The 21,320-nt window shown below is 45.8% G+C and overlaps 1 protein-coding gene across 1 annotated transcript in view; it reads left to right on the top strand.

Annotated features, from left to right (window-relative positions):
* The first annotated feature begins 11,369 nt into the window (after positions 1-11,369).
* ddr1 (discoidin domain receptor tyrosine kinase 1) overlaps positions 11,370-21,320 on the top strand; it is a 38,464-nt gene continuing 28,513 nt past the window's right edge. Inside the window, 1 exon segment of the mRNA XM_080540532.1 lies at positions 11,370-11,471. The gene's annotated coding sequence lies outside the window, so the exon portion shown is untranslated.

The following is a 21,320-nucleotide window of genomic DNA, read 5'->3' as shown; positions in this document are numbered from 1 at the left end:
GATGTTACCATATGGAATGGATAGAATCATATTGGCACAATTCAACGTTCATGGAATGTTGCTTGCTTCCAACGGGAATCATCAATGTAGTAGGCATTTGTAGTACGGCTACGGCTAAGATTCCTGTTGTGCTGGACTCTATAGATGAGTTTGATATGTAGTGTTATAACTACCGCAGAAGATTGTCATAACTTGCTGTTGGAGAGACTCACTTGTCTCAGTCCGGCTATATTCACTGCTGTATCGTGCAAAGCAGTGTGGGCCTGACTTGATCGACTATTCACCTATAACCCAGAGCCATAGACGAAAGAGAAGAAGAGAGAGATTGGCACTGCACTTTCCACTTAAAAAAAAGCACACAGATGCTCTTATAGACCATCTCAGTATTCCACGGCAGCCATGTTGGCATTTCTTGGGCAATATTGTACCAATGTGGAAAAAAGAAAGAGACCTTAAGCACTCACTGGACCGCTAGAATAAAGAAAAGAAAGAAAGATTGCTCAAATGCAGCAGCATGGCATCCGACCTTGGAGTGGGCCAGACTCTCTCTGACGAATGGCTCTGCTCTACGTCCTGTAAAGTGCTGTATTATGGCGCTCTGTCGTGCCTCATCCATTCAGTATGTTGCATTTCACTCCTGAGGGGAACACAGCGCTGTGTTACCATGTAATACGCCAAGATGCAACCGCACACACTGGTCTCTACCGACGGTACTCTACTATGACACACTCCAACACTACTCGTAAAAGGCTTCAAACTCAATGGAGCTGTGTTGTTACTCTTTTGTGGAATTACTAAAAACTGACGTGTACCCAGAGTGTGTTGTGAAGAGTTTTTGAAGTTTGTGTGTGTGTGTGTGTGTGTGTGTGTGTGTGTTTGTGTGGGTGGGTGTGCGTGTTTTTGCTGCATTCCTTATTTCATTCCTGGTTTGCCCAAATGACAATGAACTGGACTGCTCTCTGCAATAAAGACTAATCCATTGAACATACATGGAGTCTCTGTGTTGTTATGATCACTGTCTTGATTTCTATGACCTTATGCGGGTATCGGGTTGTATATATGAGCCGGCTGGATGTTTCATCTGTGTGTGTGTTCTCTGCTTTTGTGCAGCAATTGTCTAGCTGCTGGCATAGAAAGACATGCAGAACAAGGGTAGTGGTGGTCTAGTGGAAGGTTGTGAGTTCAAATCCCACCTGAAACCACACCACTACTAATTTTAATTTTGCCATTTAGCAGACGCTTTTAATCCAAAGCGACGTACAATTACGAATTACAGGGACATTCCCCCTGGAGTAACTGAGGGCTAAGTGCCTTACTCAAGGGCACACTAGTAGTGGTGTGGTTTCAGGCGGGATTTGAACTCACAACCTTCCGATCACAAGTCCAACTCACTATCCACTAGACCACCACTACTACTAGTGTGCCCTTGAGTAAGGCACTTAGCCCTCATATTCAGAAAATGTAGTTAACCAAATTACCAATTACTTCACAATTGAAGTAGTTCAGCTACACCAATGTTATCCTTAATAGAAATATAGTTTGTCAAATTAAAGATACTTTGAAAAAGTAGTTCAATATTCAAACGTCAAAACAAACTCAAACATGACAGCAAGAACAGATCACTCTGGAGTCTAATGTTAACAAGATGTGCAATTTCTTACACAAAGAGGCAAATTGTTGAAACACTTTGTAGAACATGTTTTCTAGCCCAATAACAAATGTTGTCATTATCTGACACTGAAACGCTGCTCACATGCAACACACAGACCTGTGTTGAATTTAAAGAATAAGTATTTGTAGAACTAGACGACGTATTGGTATCTTCTGGTAATCTTGCTGCAATGTTTTCATTTCCTCATATTGTGATGGATGTATCCTCATCATAACATTTTAAACACAATGATAATTACTGATAATGTCATTGTCTGTCTATGCATGTTGTTTATAGGCTGTTACATTGACACTGTCTGACTGTCTGTCTGCGGGATCATTCATACGTCATAGACGCCCATCCCTACAGTTGGCGGGTTAGAGGAACATATATCATATATATCTTGTCATGCTCTTCCACCCATTGGGTCACAAATCATATGGGAGACATTTGGGCTCCGGTTCATTTGCAGATAGCTGGTTTCCATTATTTTTTTCGAGTAGACAGAAAGCATGTTCAATTTAAAATTGTGTCAGTTTTACACTGTAGAAACAATTAATATTTAATAACACAATTAACATTTAATATTGCTGCAACCAAGGAGCATGTGTTTTGTGTTCTCTTCCTGTAAAGGCACCACTATCAGCAATTGACTGAATTGGAGCCTCTACATTTATGATCAGGGATTGTTTTTTGTTCATGTTATTCACAAGTTGTGGATATCTTTTTGAGTTGGATATATTTATATAAACTACTTATACTGTACTCATACAGGGTATCCGCGGTGTCTTGAAAAGTATTAAAAGTTGATCAATCAATTTGGGGAAAATCAAGACCCTTAATAAGTATTAAAAAGTCTTATCACGATTTTATGAGGTCTTGAATTTTGTAGGTATTTTTCTGAATTAGACTGTCCAAAGAGTTTGAGTCCTAAAAACTTTTAGTAAAAGTGAATGTATTAGTTTTATTAAAAAACAAAGATGAACCCAGAAATTGTGTTGTATGATAGTGGTCTAGTCTATCGCAAACTAAAACTGTTAAGTTAAAGGTGTCACTGATGTAAACGGTTACAGCTCCAAGTGGCAGTGAGGTCTGGAAAAATATTGACAAGGTCTTTAAAAAGTCTTCGAAAGGTATTCAAATTAACCTCAAGATTCCTGTATATACCCTGTCATAGTGATAAGTGATTTGTTGGTGAAAAAATAACCCCATCTGGAAACGCTCCTGATTGACGACCAGCTATGAGCAGGCTGATTTCCTCAGATTGGACTTTAATTAAGCTGGGGGCTGTAACCTGTATGGTAGTAATTACAGTCACACAGGAAAGCATTCAGATTTACTAGTCCATGACACCATAAATTTTAAAACTGTTAATTAAATTCTGATGTGTCAAATGTTTTCACTGCCAGTATTCGGTCACGTCAGTTATGCCCATGTGGTTTTAATTTTTGGCGTCCCCCCCCACACTACCACTGGCAAGTTCCCTCACAGGGGAACGTTTTTCTCCTGTTGTCAGAAGGGCCTCGAAAGAACCCGCTCACCCCCCCTCTCTCTCTCTCTCTTCTACCTTGTACTGTGCTCTCCAAGTGCACCATTCAAATGTGTAGTGAGACCTACTGGTAATTAATTGGTTTCATATGAGAGGCAGAGAAATCGGCGAAGCACAGGAACAGTGTCAAGTCTGGTTGAAACAGTCCCCTGAGAACAAAACACGCACGCACGCACGCACACACACACACACACACACACACACACACACACACACACAGACACAGACACAGACACACACACACACACACACACACACACACACACACACACACACACACACACAGGCAAGACTGAGCAAATGTGTGGTGTGTGGTGCAATAATTGATAAGGGCTAAGGGTATTGAGGAAACATAAAGGACACAGGTGTGTGTGTTAGTGCTGGATAGGGTCAGAGTTGCCCAGCTCTTGCTAAGCTAAAGGGACACTTATGGTTGAAGCAGAGGGCCTGCCCCCATAGGCCTAATTACAGTACAACACCTGAAATGAACTGAATCACCCCCAACAACTGTGGATCTCAGATTACACAGCTGGCATGTACACCTCTGTGGTCACTAGAGGGCTGCCTTGTGTTACCATTGATCTGTTGAGTTGTTGATGTTGGTCAAGTGTGAGGGCCAGCTCATTGTACACTGGGTTCTCATTTGCGGTGTTAACAGTGTGTATGTGCAGTATGTGCTACATGATACCACACACATGTTACGTTTTAGTGCCTTTAGAAAGGTGTGTCAGACTCTCTCTCTCTCTCTCTCTCTCTCTCTCTCTCTCTCTCTCTCTCTCTCTCTCTCTCTCTCTCTCTCTCTCTCTCTCTCTCTCTCTCTCTCTCTTCCCCTCACACACACGCACACACACAAAAAGCTTTCAAACCAAATATAGTGTAATGAAGAACTATGGGGGGGGGGGGTGGTTGGAAGGGATGTTATCGCCATGGGGGGGGTTACTCGTGTGTTTATAGTGGGGGGTGGGGGGTGGGGGTAAGATAAGAAAAAAAGAAAAAAAATCAGGACAGACACTTGTTTTGTTTGGTGTTTGTTTGAATTTTTCATGTGTACTGTTTTGCAATAAATAATTGATTACAAAAAACAAAACATAAACACATGCACAGTCACACACATTCACACTAATGATACACACAGACCACACACACACACACCCACACACACACACACACACACACACACACACACACACACACACACACACACACACATCCATTATGTGATTTACAGCCATGCAGTTGTCCCTGTCTGCTTCCGAGTGCTGCTGTGTGTGGGTGGACAGCCTGGCCTCTAGTCCTCCAGATTGGATGTCCTGAGCTTCTGGTCTCAGGTTTGTTTTCACTACGGCAACACCCGAGGACCAAACAGAGCAGGGAGGGGAAGTCACTTTAGAGATGCACCCAAAACTGTTACACCGAGGGTGGGGTCTCAATAGTCTGAAGTGGCTCCATCTTTTTTCTCTTTCTCTTTTTCTTTTTCTTCTTCTTCTTCTTCTTCTTCTTCTTCCATGTCAGTGCAGATGAACGAGAGGCACAGGGAGAGGTAGCCACTTACAACTATTGAAATGCTTCCATTGAGAGAGAAACAGAGACCGTTTTTCACAAACTAGGCCTCTAGCACCCATCTTAACACTCCACACCCACTTTGTTGGTTTGGTTTTGTGAAAGGAAACACAAAGGAATCATAAATGAGGTTAAACCATACAGCTAGGGTACTTCATTACATCAGGTTGCAACAACAAAGAAGACTGATCTAATATAATGTCAACCTATGGTAAACTAGAGGACAATACATGTCAGCTTGCATGTCACAGAACACTTTCCTATATATATTTCGTTCACAGGTATGTATGGCATAGTATGGCAGCTTTGTTTGCTCAAAAGACTTATCCTTCACGTGAAAAAAAAGTCTGGACTATTTGATAGAGGGCATCAGTCTAGAAATACAAACACAGTCATCGTAAATTAAAAGGGTTGAGATTGTCCGTTCAAATTATATATAGTCATGTCGGCTGCATATGCTGTTATTTGGTGTGTGATGACACTTGTTTTGTTAGGCTATGAGGTGTATGTCTGGGTCTCTGACTGTGTGTGTGTGTGTGTGTGTGTGTGTGTGAGTGTGTGTGTGTGTGTGAGTGTGTGTGTGAGTGTGTGTGTGTGTGTGTGTCGGTGCTTGAATAAGTTCTCTTCGGTCATTTGTGGTGTGTGTGTGTGTGTTTGTCTGTGACCCTGTTTGTGAGTTAGTGTCCATGTGTCAATAGGTATTTTTAGCGCTGCCTCTCACTGCATTGCAATGGCACTCATTCGCACCCTTCTTAACCACCGCCGCTATCCTCACTGCCCCTCCACCACCCCTCCGATCAGCAACAACATTCACTCTCACTGGGGAGAGAAGAGAGAGCTAGGCCAGCAACAGTCTGTCTAACTTTAAAAAAGGCGAGAGGGAGAGGGAGAGTTTAGAAACAAGTCGAGCACAGAGGCGTGGAGAGGAGTGGGGGATTGGACTTCGGTAACCATGGAGAACCTGCAGACCTCAGACAGAGGGGTTCGAAATCACTGGAAACTGTGAAATTGGAACATTCAATAAACAGGTAGTTCAGATTCGGGAGTCCACCAACCACATTCGCAAACAGCCCCTTGCAAGACCAGCATGATAGTTGATACAGTATGTTTGAGATAGACAGTCGATGACTGAGCTACTGTTGGAGATGACAGGTAGTGGAAATAGGGTGGTGGTGGTTCAGTTCTCAACTGACAGGATAAATGAAAGGTCATATAATTGGTAAAGACAATGGTTCCAGGGACCAGACAAAGTGAATTAGGGGCATCTGACGGTGGTTATGGAGTAATCCCAAAGGGCTATTGTTAGCAGAACAGAGAGAGGAGAGAAGAAAGGAGGGACATTTTCATTCAGGGGCAGTCAGGCCCGGAGAGAGAGAGAAGGAGTGAGGGAGGGAGGGAGGGAGGGAGGAAGGTGGAAAAAAGGAAGCGAAACCCAAGAGGGGTTGGAGTGACAGTTTGAACAGGGGGCGACAGTTGCGGGAGAGCCGCCCAAATGCCATAGCGACGGCAGCGGTCCCCCCCTCACTGAGCTGCTGGGGATGTGTGCTTTTGTGTGTGTGTGTGTGTGTGTGTGTGTGTGTGTGTGTGTGTGTGTGTCTGTGTGTGTGTGTGTGTGTGTGTGTGATGAAAGAATAGGGGGGGGGGGGGGTTTCTCAGAGGGGGTAACCCGACACCCAAAAGAAGTCTGCTGCCCCCCCACACTCCCAGCCCAGAGGAAGAGGAGACACAAGTGCAGCAGGGTACAGCTGAGCAGGAGGTCCCCTGAGACCTCCTCAGCGTGCCAGGGGTCATCTGGAACGCCCGCCTATTCCCCCCAATGCCCCCCCTCGCTGCTAAGCTCCCCCCACACCGCTCACCCCCACATCTAACCCTAACACCCCACAGCCCCCCGACACACAACCCATACAATGCCTGGGCCACCGCCACTCCAACACTGACCCAAGAGTAGCATTCCAAGAAGAGACATGTAGGTAGTGATAGAGAGAATGATGTCAGACCTCTTTACAGAAGAACTATGGGGGGGGGGGGGGGGGGTGGAAGGGGTAAGATAAGGAAAAAAAAATCAGGACAGACACTTATTTTGTTTGGTGTTATAATTGTTTTTCGTGTGTACTGTTTTGTAATAAATAATTGATTACAAAAAAAACTCTTTACAGAGAGCTACATTCATTTGCTCAAAGTTATAAATGTATTATTTTTTTTACAAGATGGACCATGTCATCATCCCTCTTTAAACACTAGCATTATTTATGCAGTCTCAGCTAACACACACACACACACACACACACACACACATTTTAAATGCTTTATTTATGTCCACATACATGTACAATATCTAAAGAACATAAATACTAACAGTGCATTTTGACATTATGGAAACAGTCAGTTACAGTAGTGCTGAGCCAACAACCAGTTATGCCTACACACAGGATGTTATTCACACCAGATGATGCCAGTGGGTTGACAGATCCAGTATCAGTACTGTAAAACAGTAAAAAAAACACACACACACACACACACACACACATTAACACACACTGACACACACGCACTGACCGGAATGTTAAGGGTGAAGAACGAGAGAACAATAGAGTGCTGTGGGCAGAGTGAGAGGTTTACTGCCAAATGTTTTCCTCACTGAACACCCAAAAGAAAGCTCAAGGGCCCTGCCACCCACTCTGACCCCCACCCAGGACCCTCCCCCTCCAGGACCCTCCCCCCCCCCCCCCCGGGGCAGACACTGACCCTGCGACCCCTGACACCTCTGCGATACCCAGAGCCTCTCCAGGGACCAATCAGGTATCAGGCCTATGACACTGATACTGATAAGCACAGACAAGTCATAGTAAACAGACGCACACACACACACACGCACACGCACACACACACGCAGGCACCCACCCCCCCCTCCCCCCTGTTCTCTAAAAAGACCCACGGGGACGTCAAGAAATCAACACAGAAAGTGTTGGATCCAAAAAAGGATGTCCCCCCCCACACACACACACAGACACACACACACACACACACACACACACACATACACACACACACACACACACACACACACAAAACACTCCATAGTGATGCTGAAAACTTTCCATCCATTTTAGAGGTGACATTGAAGGGATTCAAGAAGAGCTGAGAATTGAGAGCACTTGAAAGGAGGGGAGGGAGGGAGGAAACAGACAGTCGAATGTCAACACTACTGAACAGTCTGTTCTTTCAACAGGCAGCCCATTGAGAATTTGAGAAATTCACAGGATTCGTACATTCATGGCCAGAGAGAGAGAGAGAGAGAGAGAGAGAGAGAGAGAGAGAGAGAGAGAGAGAGAGAGAGAGAGAGAGAGAGAGAGAGAGAGAGAGAGAGAGAGAGAGAGAGAGAGAGAGAGAGAGAGAGAGAGGAGAGAGAGAGAGATGTTTCAGAGGGCTGAATGTCTGGAATGTGAGTTTCTGTCGGTTCCCAACATTCTGAAGTCTTGGCATTCTAGAACTGATCTGTGTTGTCAGAATCCTGCACCCCTCTACAGCTGTCAAACCATGACAGGGGTGGGTGGGGGATGTGTGTGTGTGTGTGTGTGTCTGTGTGTGTGTGTGTGTGTCTTGTGTCTTGAATTCCTTTGAGAGAGACACTTTCGGTTCTAATTTAAAATTCAAAGACCGAAGTCAAAGAGGCGGTAAATTGCTAGCATAAATTTGGGTTGATCGGTTATGCATCAACTGTCAACTTTTTTGAATAATTGATTGATTATTTGGAAAGTTTGGATTAAAAGTTACAAATTAATAAGACACATCCTTATTGTGTACTCAATTTCCTCTCTGAAAAGACTTTGTTTCAACTGAAATATTATAGTTCAATTAGGGAAAAATGTCCCATTTAAAAGTATACATCTATTCTTTCTCTCTCTCTTTCTGCTCTCCTAAACATCCTTCCATTTCTTCCTCCTTGCTGACTCATCATTGTACAACTTGAACTTCTCTGCTCTCTCTCTCTCACTCTCTCTCTCTCTCTCTCTATTACACTCTCTCCACTTCTCTCAGTGAATTCCTCACAGGATCAGACCTGCTTTTTATGCTCCACTGGTTTTGACTCAAATAAGCAGCAAGAGAATCTGGCATGGGGGGAGGAGGAGAAGGAGGTAAAGTGACAACACATCAAGATGGTATGGAGGGAGAACATGAGGGCAGTTTGTTAGAGGAGCAAGAAATAATATCAGAAACATCGAGAGAGAGGTAAAAGAGAGACAAAAAGAGAGGGAGAGAAAGGCGCAACAAAGAATGGAAATAATAGTTGGAAGGTCATAACATTTGGAGGGGGTTTGCGGTTGCCCAGACAACCAACAAAGCTTAGTTGGCTAGAGGAGGAGCCAAGGAAAAAGACTTAACAGCGTGAGGGAGACAAGAAGGGCCACTAGCAAACACTAAAAACAGTGTAAAAAGTTTGATGTTGGTATAAAAAGAAAAGGAAAGACAGAGAGGATACAATAGCATACAGTAGTACTAATATGTGATGACTGTCACACATGAGCATTCTGAGGTTCTTTCACCTTCATAACATTTTCAGTTGAACATTAATTGTCAGAGGTTTGATCAGTTCCAGAATGCCAAGACTTGATCATCATTTGCCTCTCCCGGGAAAAAAAGAAAATCAAAGACTCTTTTGTGGTCATAGTAATAAGCTGCTGTGAGTAGGTCTCACAACAAACCCAGCAACCAGTGAACATACATCAATCATGTGTGTGAAGTGATTATATCGATTAAAAGAGCAAAGGGGGGAACCCACCAGTTCATGAGTGCAGTTACAAATGCTTTATGTGAAACACTTGGATTTGTGGAAGGAAAGCTTAACGATTAAACATGGAGAGAGAGAGAGAGAGAGAGAGAGAGAGAGAGAGAGAGAGAGAGAGAGAGAGGGAGAGAGGGAGGGAGGGAGGGAGGGAGAGAGGAATTTGGGATGCAGACTTGGGTTTAGCATGAATTGAAAGCTGGTGATAGAATGTTAATGATATGCAGAGCCTGACTAGGCCGAATGAAACTCAAGATTTACTATTCATACAGGCAAAGGAGGAGAGAGAGAGAGAGAGGAAGAGGGAGAGAGAAAGTAAGTCAAATGTGAGTGAGTGTATATTGTGTATCCATGTAGTAGTATAATGATTTATTGATGTTTTGTAGATACAGTTGTATGTATTACTGCTTGTTTCACACACACACACACACACACACACACACACACACACACACATACACACACACACACACACACACACACACACAGTGAAACTTTGTGGTGACACCAAGCTCCAGGACACAGGCAGAGAGAGAGCGAGCAGTGGTATAGTGACCCTGTTTACCTAAGGAGGCGCATGGCGTTGGCTAATGACCTTCATTGTACCACACTGCTGATTGAGTACCAGCTAAAGTTTCCCTCTTTAGCCGCGAGACACGGGCAAGTATTGACACATAGCTGCAGAATACTCTCCCTCTCTGTCTCTCTCTTTGTGTCCTCAACTCGTTTCCATGCGCTGAACAGCTGCATTTCTGACAGTTGTTGGCTTCATTTCTTCCCCTTTTCAGCACAATGATCAGTGATTGTTGTGTGTTTCAACTGTCATCATCTTCATCATCTAAACTTCTCTAAACATCCCTTTTTTTTACTTTTTCGGTTTATAACTATGTCCCTCTGCTCTGTGTGCCTCTGTGTCTCTCCAAACTTAAGGATCCCATTTTCACAACTGTTCACAACTGTTAGAGTCCTGTAAGTAAAGTAAAGTACTGTAAAGTACTGTGTTTTAGTGTAAACCCTTCAATCACAGTCATTGTAGCCCAGGGGAGTAATAGCATACAGTTACAGGGGCAAACTCTGTAATAATGTTTGCTTTTGAGGTTATTTGAGGTTACTTCTTTTAAAGAGAAAGAATCCTATGTACGTAGATGGTCTTGGCAAAAGCAATGATGAGTGGATGAAAGAAGTGTGAACAGATAAAAGTGCTGCTTTTGATATCATAGAAGTGTTGATATTCTGAAAGCCATGATAGTTACAAAGCAAGAAAGGGGTTAACAAGGGGTTAGGTCATATTTAGGTTATATTTCATATTCCAAAAATCTCTCAATTCCTGTAACACATTAAAAAAATCATTTTCCCCCCAGGGGTTCACATCACATGCCACTGTTGTCGGGGTCACAAGCCCCACCCAAAGGGCTGTTCTGATTGGAGGGTTACCTAGTATAATATTCAAACAAGCACCTGGCTCGGCGCTGTGATTGGACACAGCCAGTGCAGTTATGTAAATGAGCACCTGGTGGCGTTTGAGGTTGTGGGGCAGAGCGCTCGTGTGCGCAGTGGAAGACAGAACCCGGGCGCAGAGATAAAGCATTAAAGGAATCGACGCACAGACATTTTTACGTTAACGGTTTTCCCAATCTTTCCCTAAACTTTTATTTTATTTTAAGCCCGCAAGTATAAGATATAGAAGTAATTGTTTTTGGACGTTCTGTGTCGCGAATATTATAGTTTTTCAGAGTTTGTCAAAGGTTGAAACGCGCCGCGCAACAAATGTAGTAGGCAGCTTTTTGGATTGTACCCGTGTGTCCGAATAGCCTACATTTGGAGGACAGTTTCCAACATAGCGCACGGATATTCACGCCGGGCATTAAAGTCATTTTTAGAAGTTGGAGTTGGTGTCAACGGTTTGCACAGTTCTCTTTGGCTTTTAGGTGAGTAGTGACAACGTCAACGATATCTAATGTTGCTTGCTGCATTGATTGTGTGGTTACACATTGACATTAGTTGTCTATGAACTGTAATGCAAATAGCAAATCACCACCGCTCACTTGTCTTGCATCACACGGAGGGATGTGCCTCGAGTCGGAACATGATTTATTTTTGTCCATTTGTCTGTGAATGGGTTATTTGTAGGCTTATGTCAGTCAGTCTGTCTGACTCTCACTCGAGAGATTGGCGTCAAAGAGTCTCGGTGTCATCATGCCGGGGAAGGGAAGGAGGGCTTGCCGGGGGAAGGAGGGGAAGGAGGGCTCATGCCGGGGGAAGGAGGGCTCGGACCCCAGCCGGGGGAAGGAGGGCTTGGACACCAGCCGGGGGAAGGAGGGCTTGGACCCCAGCCGGGGGAAGGAGGGCTTGGACACCAGGGGGAAGGAGGGCTTGGACACCAGGGGAAGGAGGGCTTGGACACCAGGGGAAGGAGGGCTCGGACCCCAGCCGGGGGAAGGAGGGCTTGGACCCCACCAGGGGGAAGGAGGGCTTGGACACCAGCCGGGGGAAGGAGGGCTTGGACACCGGGGGAAGGAGGGCTTGGACACCAGGGGGAAGGAGGGCTTGGACCCCAGCCGGGGGAAGGAGGGCTTGGACACCAGGGGAAGGAGGGCTTGGACACCAGGGGAAGGAGGGCTTGGACCCCAGCCGGGGGAAGGAGGGCTTGGACACCAGGGGAAGGAGGGCTTGGACACCAGGGGAAGGAGGGCTTGGACACCAGGGGAAGGAGGGCTTGGACCCCAGGGGAAGGAGGGCTTGGACACCAGGGGAAGGAGGGCTTGGACCCCAGCCGGGGGAAGGAGGGCTTGGAGCCGGGGGAAGGAGGGCTTGGACCCCAGCCGGGGGAAGGAGGGCTTGGACACCAGGGGAAGGAGGGCTTGGAGCCGGGGGAAGGAGGGCTTGGACCCCAGGGGAAGGAGGGCTTGGACACCAGGGGAAGGAGGGCTTGGACACCAGGGGAAGGAGGGCTTGGACACCAGGGGAAGGAGGGCTTGGACCCCAGGGGAAGGAGGGCTTGGACACCAGGGGAAGGAGGGCTTGGACCCCAGGGGAAGGAGGGCTTGGACACCAGGGGAAGGAGGGCTTGGACACCAGGGGAAGGAGGGCTTGGACCCCAGCCGGGGAAGGAGGGCTTGGACACCAGGGGAAGGAGGGCTTGGACCCCAGGGGAAGGAGGGCTTGGACACCAGGGGAAGGAGGGCTTGGACCCCAGGGGAAGGAGGGCTTGGACCCCAGGGGAAGGAGGGCTTGGACACCAGGGGAAGGAGGGCTTGGACCCCAGGGGAAGGAGGGCTTGGACACCAGGGGAAGGAGGGCTTGGACCCCAGCCGGGGAAAGGAGGGCTTGGAGCCCAGCCGGGGGAAGGAGGGCTTGGACACCAGGGGAAGGAGGGCTTGGAGCCGGGGGAAGGAGGGCTTGCCGGGGGAAGGAGGGCTTGGACACCAGGGGGAAGGAGGGCTTGGACCCCAGCCGGGGGAAGGAGGGCTTGGACCCCAGCCGGGGGAAGGAGGGCTTGGACCCCAGCCGGGGGAAGGAGGGCTTGGACCCCAGACGGGGGAAGGAGGGCTTGGACCCCAGGGGGAAGGAGGGCTTGGACACCAGGGGAAGGAGGGCTTGGACCCCAGCCGGGGGAAGGAGGGCTTGGACCCCAGCCACGGCGCTGGGGAAGCAGCGCGTAGTGAGCTGGAACGTTGCGTCTGCTCCTGTGTGTGTGGCTGTTAGATAGATACATTGTAATATCGCTTACTTTTGTAACTACAAAGTTATAATGTTACATTGTACATCATTCACTTACTTCCAAGTACCAGATCCCCCAGCTATATTGGTTACATTGTAGCATTCACTAAGTTGGTATACTGTCACAGTATAATTTCTTATTCTTAATACACTTAAACTATACACTTATGTTCAACTCTTCTAAGATAAGTGTCATAATGATAACCACTGTTATGGTGAAACATAATGGCCCAGCCTAGGCTTACTTTACTCCACCACAATATCATAATAATACCTCACTACCACTCTTATATATACTCTTATATCTACGTGACTCTAGTACTAGCCTACAACCCCATGTTGATTAAGTTACAAGTTATTCTCCGTCCGATAAATAACCTTTTAGTGCCATTGTTCACTTAAGGCCTGCTTAATTGCCCAAGTAGTCTGTTAGAGGGAAAACATTCCCAAACCTCGGTGGGTTTAAACACAATACATTCTTACGGATGCTGAACACTAAAGAGCTCCTAAAGGCGCAACGGTCCTTGACGCAAAAAAATAAATGGGTCAATAAAATGTCCCAATGTTTACGATGACCTCATAGCGTCCAGGTGGCTATTGTCACACCGAGATGGAACACTGGAGTGATTAACCCCCTGACCTCGGCAGGCAGGCAGGTGACCTCAAGCCAAGGCGGAACCACTGCTCGAGTTTCTTTCCTTGTGGAATACACCACTGGAGTAGTGAAACCCCTCTGGGAAGCAATCAGTCACTAGAAGAAACACTAAAAAACAACCCCGAAGTACTGCTGCCAGAGAAAAGAAAGATGTTTGCATAGAAAACATTTGCATCCTCCTTTGGGACACCAGCCAAGCACTGAAGCCTTTAGTGGGTTTTCAAAAGAAACACATGTAGAGGAGGAGGAGGATGAGGGAGAAACATTTGTATTTTTTTGCCCCCCAAGTATTATCTGATTAATTCCAGAGAACATGGTGTTGCTATGTGTGTGATGTGTGTGATGTGTGTGTGTGTGTGTGTGTGTGTGTGTGTGTGTGTGTGTGTGTGTGCGTGTGTGCGTGTGTGTTTGTGTGTGTGTGTTTATCGGTTTGTGTGTCTGTGCCTTTGTGTTTGAAGCGGACCATATAGATAGAGACAAAGAATAAACAAAAAGTGTTAAGGGATGATTCTGGAGAGCGGGTGGGTTTTTTCGTGCCTAGGGTGGAAATGCTACATTGGGGGGTAATCGTGCTTAATGGGGGAGTTAAGGTTAGGGTTGGGGGGGGGCGGGGGGGGGGGTCGCTCATGGTGCTGGCCAGGGGGTTGGTTGTACTGCTCAGGGGGGTAACGGCATTGCCGAGTGGGGGGTTGGTTTTAGCTTGCTGTGTTTTTTGTGAATAGATAAAACGGCAATAAAGGGCCCTTCTGCTTCTCTCTCCTCCTCTGTTGCAGCTAGTGAGGAGGAGCGTTGGGTTGTTAGAGGGACCCTCTGGGGAGCGTAGATCTGTTGTATCTCTGGCTAATGTGCATTTGGATGCTCATTCCTACCAACTCATCCCATGAGGAAGATGACTGGCCTTTTATAACTCTTGAGAGGAAACTTAAGAGAAGTGATTGATACTATATAACTTGGATTACATTAGAACTTCAACATGTGAGTACTATATATACCACACACAGAAACGAGCATCTCTTGTTTCTGATCTTGAGTTGTTTGGTGTTTCAGGTTGTAGGTTGTCTGTGTGGCTGTATACTGTAGGTTGTCTGTGTGGCTGTATCTGTATCTGCACTCTGCATGTTGCCTGAGGGATGGTGCAGTCCTATCAGTGAGAGATCTACTCAAGACATTTCAATTGTATGAAGGAATGGAGCTGTGTGGCTGACTATCTCTAGAATAGATCACCAAAGATCAACAAAAGGGATGTGCTGCTAACTAATCTCTGTTTGTTTGTTAGATTTCAAAGCTGTGCTCACAGGGGGTTTCAGGGCTTGACTTTCTTGACAGTCAAGACAAGGGATGATGAACAATTTGTATTAAAAGCACTTAATTTAGTACAATTTACTACAGTCTTTTATACTCTATACTCTATACTCTATACTCTATCTATTACAACAACTCCTTTGGTAACTAGAATGTAATAATTCATTTGTCCATGGTAACTTCAGATAAGTCTATTGACTTAATCTATTGATTAAGTTGTTTTGAAAGGAGACTGGCCCAATTTAGTTTGAACATGTTAAAGACATTGTTACTTGTTTGGCCTACTTGCAATTACACAAACCATATTTGTGTGTATTTTCCATGGAATTGCACGTTATGTGCATTACAGTATGTCATGTAAAATGAATAAAAAGAGAAGCAAATTGTATCTGCTCACAGTCCAGTATGTTTGAGCAAAAAGTACTTTGCACTTTTTTGTAAATCATTATGGTTCAGTCTCCAGTAGGATACGCTAGTTAATCGTTGACCTCATTGTTGAGAACACCATTGCACTTGTAACGTGTGTTACCGTATTTTGCATTTTTGCACTTGCACTTCTACACCTCCTTCAGGTGTGTTCAGGAATGTAAGACGTCATCCAAAAGAGAAAAATAATAAATATACTCACCTCTTTATGCAAATGTATTTCTGAAGCCAATATTGTGGTTCCATTTACGAGCAAGCAGTATGCAGGAATTTTTCACAATCTGTCATCTCAGATTCAAACCCAACTGAGCCTTTTAAGGGAGTGCAGGCCAGGGCACCAGCTATCCATGGTTACTGGGTTCTGAACTAATAGGCTCCCGACGGGCAGCAGAAGAGGAACCTCCAGATCAACAGAAGAATTCAATAAGTCCAAGGACACGGTTGCTTTCACACACTAATACAAAGCAGCCTTTTAAGGGTAATGGTGCCAAATGAGGGATTGGTTGGTAAATTGTTTATCTCTCGTCCATAACCAATTTCCCCTTTGGTCTAGACGTCTAGCTAGAAGATGTTTCAATCCAATTTGTTTGACATGTTGTCTCTCGTGCACTTTGTTCTAGGGGATGTCAAAGAAGGACGGACAGAGAGAGAGAGAGAATACTCATTGCATAATGGACAGACCTGAAGTCTATCTGTCTTATCAGAGCCCTATTTGATCTCTGTCTCCATCCCTCCATCCCTCCACTCCATCCCACCCCAACCCCATGCCTCTCGCTATCCCTCCATTCCTCCCTCCCGTCCAGCATAACTTTGATGCTGTAATTGATCATTCTGGCAATCTCTCTCTCTCTCTCTCTCCCTCTCTCTCTCTCCATATCTTTGCTCTGAGACATCTCTTCTTCCTCTTTATCTTCCATCCCGCCCTCCCTCCCTCTCTCCATTCCCTCTTTGGCTACTTTGAAGCAACCCTAGATCATTCATCCATCTCTCTCACATCCTCCCATCGCCCATCTCTTCATCATCCACCCCTCCACCCCTCCCCTCCTCCTCCCACCGTCCCTTGAGTCCAATAATCTATGTGTTTCTTCTCCCTCAGAGGGGAGCCTAGATAGATAGTGTTGGTATGAGCAAACTGTTGTTGGCCAAGGAGGCAGACATGTTTGAATGAATCTGTCAGTATATATCTTATCTGGTGATCTCACATCAGCCTCCACCACCATATCATGCCAGCACAAGAGCACACTGAAATTCCTCAGTATATGCAGTTTGAAGAGTAGTGTATTAAGGCTGTTGATTTCGGTGATTTCAGTGAGTATTTGTGACGCTTGTGCCCTAAATGTACTAAAGGCATTTCGATTACAGTATACAGTTCATTACTATAATAGGCCTACAGTGTATTACCATGATAGCCTACTATGGTATTGTGTATTCGCTTAGTTATGATGCTGTATGTTGTGTTTAGTTCAACATTGACCTAGTGTGATCTCGTAATTGTTATACCTTGAATTGAACCCCCAAAAAACTATGTGCTACTTTGAATACCCTGGTCATATTGTTGTGGTGTAATGGTATCGTAATGGTGTTATTTAAGTGGAAACACAAGTGTCAAGGACTAATTTTACATACATAATTCACTTGATTTGTTTTGCATGGTCAGGTCAGGTTAGGTTAACAAGTGTCTCTCTGCAGTCTCACAGTGGCTTATCTTCTTTAGAAACCCGCTGAGCTCGGCCTACAGTAGTACGATGTAAAAAGGAAACTTCCGCAAACTCCAGTAAAACCCCAAAATAATGAGCTCCCCCACTCTCTTCTCTCTCTCTCTCCTTTCTCTATTTTTCACACCTCCCAGTGTTTTGTTGCTAACACACAGATTCTTGTGGTACAGTATGCCTCCAATAATTACGCATAGCTTCCGGGCAAACTAAGAAAGGTCTTGAAACCTTTTGAAAAGAAACGACCATGTTGAACATCAAAGCTCTGCGTATTTTTAATAACACAGTGAATGCTCCCTGTAACGACATTCATGTTGTGAGGGGTGGACGTCACACTTTCCCTTCCATGGCTTTGGAGGGGCACGTTAGGACCAGGAAGTGTCTGTGTGAAGTATAATTTAGCTCTTTTTAGGAGGCCTTATTTTTTCACAAAGCACAGGGGATCGAGGGATCAGCCAATGCCTGGAGGTTGTAACAATGATGAAGGGTGTGTGTGTGCGTGCGTGCGTGCGTGCGTGCGTGCGTGCGTGCGTGCGTGCGTGCGGTGTGTGTGTGTGTGTGTGTGTGTGTGCGTGCGTGCGTGATTGTCTGTGTGTGTGTGTGTGTGTGTGTGTGTGCGTGCGTGCGTGCGTGTGTGTGTGTGTGTGTGTGTGTGCGTGCGTGCGTGATTGTCTGTGTGTGTGTGTGTGTGTGTGTGTGTATGTGTGTCGGCTAGAGTTTCAGCTAGTGCCAGACTACGTTAATCAGGTCATCAGGAACTCGGGGAGCACGGCGTGTGTGTGTCTGGTCTGGACTGACATCACACGGCCCAGGGGTGTCGTCAGTGTCCTCCTCAGCGGTCGTTTATTAGTCTTGATGAACAGGCGAAGTAGCCCTTAGTGAGAAGGAAGAAAAATCTGTTTTTCTCACTCCAATTCAAAACGCTGACCCGCGCAGAACACATTCCGGTTCGACCTGCTCTCTCTCTTTCTCTCCAAACTATCCCCCCTCCCTTCTCCCTTCTCCCCCTCTTTCCCCTCCTCCTTTTCAATAGCGAGTCGATGACATTGGATGAATAATTCTCACCCTCCCGCTGCCTGCCAAGGCCCTGTCTTTGTCTAACGTCCACTCTATATTTCTGAGTCAGGCTTCTAAATATGGAAGGCCCCTTGCCACCCCCCCCCTTCCCCTTTCTCCCTCTGTTGTGGACCAGCAGTCAGTTTTCTCTCCACCCATTGTGAGAGTAGCACAGTCCCGCCACATACTTCTCCTTTCTCTCCCCCCTCAACCCCTCTCTTTCTCTCACTTCTCTTCTGACAGGTGGCGGTGAGACAGTGTAAATTGAGTTCAGGGAATCGGCCCGAGGCAGTGGCACTCCCTGTCACACTACACCCTTAACACAGCCCCTCAGGCGACTTCACTTGGTAGTGTTAAACTAGCAGCGTTGACGTTATGCACTCTGCTGCCAGTGTGTCATATTAGCAAGCAAATACTGTTACTGATTTGTAATATACACGTTTCTTATACACTACAGTCATACAGTCATAGGCTTAGGCTACCTCTGTAGTCTTATACCTAGTGCTATATTGAATCAAACCTGCTGTTTTTTGCTGGTCAAAAACGTGCTCTGTTCAAATGAAAAAATATGGTTTGGCCCGCTTCAAAAGACTCGTCAGATCCTCGTAACTGCACTTGTTCAGAGAGAAAGAGAGAGAGAGAGAGGGAGAGAGAGAGAGACAGAGAGAGAGAGAGAGAGGAGAGATAGAGACAGAGAGAGGAGAGAGAGAGAGACAGAGAGAGAGAGAGGGAGAGACAGAGAGAGAGAGAGAGAGAGAGAGAGAGGAGAGAGAGAGAGACAGAGAGAGACAGAGAGAGAGAGAGAGAGAGAGAGAGATCATCCGTTATAGGCCCAGAGCAGAGGCAGCTACCCCTGCATGTACAGACATGTATGGAGATCTCAGGCCTGAGAACTGAAACAACATGTTGGCCGTGAGAGTAAAAACTGGCGTTCCATGGCAACACAGAAGAGCTTAACGCTGTTAAAAACCAGACTGGCATGTTACCGTTACCAAACGGTCCACTCCCAGGATCAAATAAAGTGGCTGGCTGTAGCTCAAAGGCCTTATAATGCTAACTTGAACAAAAACTCTGTGAGAAAACGTTAGTAGTGTTATGTATTCATTGTTTTCTGTCGATTGTTCACCAAAGGCCAGTTAGACCAGACCAAAGATGAGACGATGAGACAAGACCATTTAAGAACGGCCCAGCTTCTAGTTGTAGCGGTCTGAATTATCTTTAATCTAATTTAATTATCTTTGGTCTGAAGAACCGCCCAGTTTTAGAACGTCGGTTGCAAGTGGTTGCCGTGGTTTTCCTTCGCTGCGTTCTTTTCTAAAACGGTTTCGTCTCATCCCGGATCTTTGGTCTGAACTGGTCTTAATGTTCTGCTGTTGAAGACCAGGCCTCCTTTCCTTCCACACAACCTGTGGTAATCAATCTCCATCTGTCTCTGTCCGCTGCTGTATGTATGTAGACGTGCGGGAAGAATGTGCAATCACAGTAATGCAGATCTTATGGAGTGAGAGGGCCAGGTTGACCAGCTCCCAAGTATTAAACACTTGGAGTAGGAGGCCGGGAAAAGGGGGAACGAACGAACTGTAGTTACTGAAGGTTTTACTCCCTTATGATTGACTTGTTTTTGGCCTTCGGGCATATAATGAATCTAACATCTTTTTTTTGTACTCATGCCTCACTTGGTTGATTCCTGGGTCTTGATCATATAAATCCTTTCGGCTGGTTATGAATTATTTGTTCACAGCCGTGCTGCTCGCACGGTGCGACTTTATGGTGTTGGCCGTCTGTGTGTGGTGTATGTGTGCCCCTGCCAGTGAAGGAAGATGAAGTGTTGAATGCGTTTTTGGAAAGGAGAGAGCCTGTCCTAATGAGTCATGCCACACACAAGCCAAAGCCAAACTATTCCTGGATACCTCTCTTTGTTTTTCACTCTCACTTCTTTTCAAAGGTGACTCACTTCACTTCTCCTATACTCGTCATCTGGGTTTTTACCACCACGGCACTTTCTGTTTTTGTTATTTTCGCCTTTAGCAAAGACAAATCAGTAAAATGTCACATTCACTCTTGTCTCATCCTGCACCACCACCGTCCTGTCAAACTCAGGTCAGATTCCAAAGCCGTGACTGTCTCTTCCTGGTATTGATGAAGTGGCTGACACACTGTGTATGACTAGGATGACAAACTCACTGACCCTATCTAGAGATACAAAACAGCTCAGTAGCACGCGACCACACCCGTTGTTTCCTGACAGGAGGGCAATCATTTCTACACAGTGTGTTGTCGTTTGAACATTAGGGAGTCTATTGAAAGACAAATACACCACACTCCTAGGCTTAGAGGAGGGTCTTCTAACACCTCCCAGGTCTTGTAGTTTGTGTAAGAGATCTCTGGGAGGGTCGGTCACCCATCATCCAATAGAAGTCTCGGGACTGGAGAGAGTGTGGCATGTGTTGGCTCAGTTACAGTAGAAATACTTAATAGAATAAGATGGTTTAAAAAAAAACAAAAAAACATCAAGGAAGGCCAAAAGAAATACTTTGAGAATGCAGAGAAAAAATGCCCCCTGGATAGCGGCACTGCTAGCGTTTGCTTTTTGTTCTTTGATTCTAGTCTGGATGGATGGGTGAAGGAGGAAATGTTTTGTGGATGATGGGAAAGGCCTTGTTCAGAGTTAACTACAGTACATTATTTTTGTAGTCAGACGTTTAAAGAGGAAAAGCTTCTTGCAGAGAGCAGCCCCCTCAGGACCAGCATTTGGCTAACAACATCCCTACTACACACTTGAAAAACCAACACACGGGAAGCCTTAAAGTGCCTCGTTTCCCCTCTGATGATGCTATCGCACAGTCGAAGTGATGTGAAGGTTAAAAGGTGTTTCCTTCTCTCGAGGACTCACAGGATGGTGGTGC

The sequence above is a fragment of the Nansenia antarctica genome (assembly GCF_963989245.1).
Source record: "Nansenia antarctica genome assembly, chromosome: 10".
In the NCBI taxonomy this organism is placed as follows: domain Eukaryota; kingdom Metazoa; phylum Chordata; class Actinopteri; order Argentiniformes; family Microstomatidae; genus Nansenia; species Nansenia antarctica.
This window is presented reverse-complemented; position numbering and strand designations above follow the sequence as displayed.